Source organism: Octodon degus, unplaced genomic scaffold (assembly GCF_000260255.1).
Source record: "Octodon degus isolate 3935 unplaced genomic scaffold, OctDeg1.0 scaffold00504, whole genome shotgun sequence".
NCBI classification, from domain to species: domain Eukaryota; kingdom Metazoa; phylum Chordata; class Mammalia; order Rodentia; family Octodontidae; genus Octodon; species Octodon degus.
Window position 1 is genome coordinate 56,036 of NW_004525080.1, and position 2,997 is coordinate 59,032.

A 2,997-nucleotide genomic window follows, 5' to 3' on the forward strand; every position below is an offset into this window, starting at 1 on the left:
CAGCTGTGTGTTTCCTAATTTGTTCTGTGTTAGTGTCCTCTGCACTTGTTATTGGTGGGCTTGTGTTCTGAGACTGCATGTTGCTCCTTCTCATTGCCATTTTGTGTAGCACTGTTTTCTGACCTTTGTTGTAGTTCTTTGTTGCATTTATAGCCTTAGCTCCTACTGAAGTTCCAGTGTAGATCTAAAAATTTTGGATTTATCCAGCTGTGCCTGGTTTGGGTCTGGCTGCTGTGCTCAGTTCCTTCCTGTTGCTGCCCTTGTGGTTGAACCTGTTTTGCCCCTCTGGCAAGATGTTCTGCTGCTGGACTAGCTGGGTGGTTCTGTCCCCTACACTCTGCAGGGATTGCAGCTGAAGGGTTTCACCACAGGCCTGTATGATAGGCCTGAGCTGAGTCTGGAGGCGACAAAGTGGAGTATGGGGGAGACGCAGGTCTCCCACACACTCACTGAGCCTTGACTAGGACTGGATCTTGGGGTTCCCAGAATGCGACAGAAATTCCTATTCTGTGGCACCAGTGTGGGGGTGTACTATGGAGTGATGGGGGCATCCCAAGAGGGTGAAACAGGGTGTCACATACGCTGCTCTGGGTCACAACGGTGCAGGGTAGCCAAAAGCTCTCCCACACACTCACTGGGCTGGTGCTAGGACTGGGTTTGTGGGTCTACTGGAACGCGGCAGAAATTCCTACTCTGTAGGCGGTTGGGGGAGGTGCTGCGGATTTGTGGGGCGTGTCCCAAAGGGGTTGAAGGTGGTCTCACCACAGTTCTCCTGGGCTTGGAAAAGTAGATCCCACCAGCGCAGGGTAGCCAGAATCTCTAGCACACACTCACGGGGCCCGGGCTAGGACTGGCTGGTCAGTACTGTTTTAAGCCCTTTCTAGGGAGCGTGGGAGGTAGTAGTGTTCCAATCAAGGGGGCACAACAGAGTCTGGCATTTTGTGCCCCACAGGGAAAGAATGGTGAAACATATATCTTGTAGGAGGCAGGGAGTAGCTATGCCTGTTGGAGATAGCCATGTTGCAGGCACCTGAATTATGTACAAATATTACAGGCAGGGAGACAGGCCAGGCCGTCAATGAGACAGCACAGAAGACAAGATGCCTTGCAACTGTAAGAGGGAGAAAGGCTCCCACTGTGAGCCAGACCTAGAGACCAAGGATTGAATAAATGCTCACCTCCCTAAAGGTAAGCATTGAGGACTGGTCATTACCTTGAGGAAGCCAGGAAGAGTCACTAATCCCAACACTACCGGCTAGTGGAAAAACTCCCTCTGTGTATTCATGCCACTTGCTATGTGACTCCCTTCTCCATTTGGTCCTGGATTTAACCAATGTTACCTGTACAATGATGCTTGTATCCTAACTGATTGACCACAGCTTTGTCCCACCTCATGCCTGCTTAAGCGAGTTTCCAGGTTCTCCATCTTAGACTCACCTCACTACAAGGTTTTACTCTATAAATATCCATGGAAAGGGGTGAGGAGATAGCTCAGAAGAATAAGCACTTCCCTGGCAATCCACAAGATCCTGAATTCATTCCTCCATTCTGGAAAAAAAAATCCATGGAAGACACAGCTTTGGGGGCAGCCCGCTCAAGGTCCCTTTCTGTACTTTGTTCAGACAGGATCTTTCTTTTTCCAATACATATATTCTAGTCTTAACCTCCATTGTTCCTAAAATTCATTCTTCAATTTTAGAGAACACAAACTCGGCCCAGGTATCTTTGAGGCTGGGAGGTTCATTTCTTCATTTCAATAGGGTGGTGATGATCCATAGAGAGACCTGAATAGCCACAAGGCAACTTGGTGTGTGCTGCTTCAGCACAGCCTGCTCTATACAGATCTGAAATCAGTGCTGCAGTCACTTCTTGCATTGATATTGTAGCTTCAAGGCTTTCAGGAACATCTCAAGAAGCACTTCATGACAGTTGTAATGCCAAGGATCTCAGGACAAGAAACCTTCTATAATATAGGAGAGCCGAGACATACATTTCATGTCACTGGCCTCTGTTGCAAGACTTACAAGGTTCTGGGCAAAAACTCAGTCTGTCCAAGGTCCAGGCTAGTGCAGGATAAAGCTGTGGCCAGGGAAACTACATAAGCATTTGTTCCTCAGGCAGGGAGACACTATGAAGGGAGCATCTGTGATGGGTACACAGGAACAGCACCATGGGTGTCAGAGAACACAGTCCAAGACACTGCAGATACACACTTCAACTCTGAGAACAGAATACAGAAATCAATCAAGTGTCCCCAGGTCTGCCCTATGCATGAAGCAGGATGCAAGTGCTGCCACGTACATTGGGCATTTGCAAAGCTCTCTCCTTCCCAAAGCCAAGCAGGCTGGGAGTTTCCCACCCAGAAGCACACTTCCCTTAGTTCCTAAACCAGGAAGCAGTGTTGCTCTTGTGCAGCCTTAAGGTGGCTGTGAACTTGAGGGTTTCTCTCCTGGGGGATGGGGCCAGCTGTGGAGACACTGTTAGAAAGCACTTCCCGGCTTCAGATTTCCCTTCAAAGAAGCTGAGGGACTCACTATCCTCACCTAACTCACTTTTTCAGCAAGAGGAACTCTTTCAGTGGTAGGTGCTCTTCACAGGTGCCAGGCCTGGAGACTGCTGCAGGCCAGAAGGGGCACGTGCCTTGGCCTGGCCTCTGGGGTCTTTCCAACACCTCTGCGATGCACTAGAGGCACAGGGACATTGGAAGCATTGCTGCTGGTATCGGGCAAAGAAGCTCCCAACAGAAAAAATATCTGAGAGGGGTTTGTGCTCTCCAAAATCAAAGATTGAATTTTAGGAACAACAGTGGTTAAGAACAGAATACTTTTAGGAGGGGAAAGAAAGCTTCAATCCGAGAGACAGAAGGGCCCCTGAGTGGGTTGCCAAGAACCCTGTCTTTTCTAGGGATTTTGATAGAGCAAACTCATGAGGTGGGGCAGGTCCAGGGTAGGAGAAATGGGAAATCCCTGGCAGTCACCAATGAGACAAAACGATGAT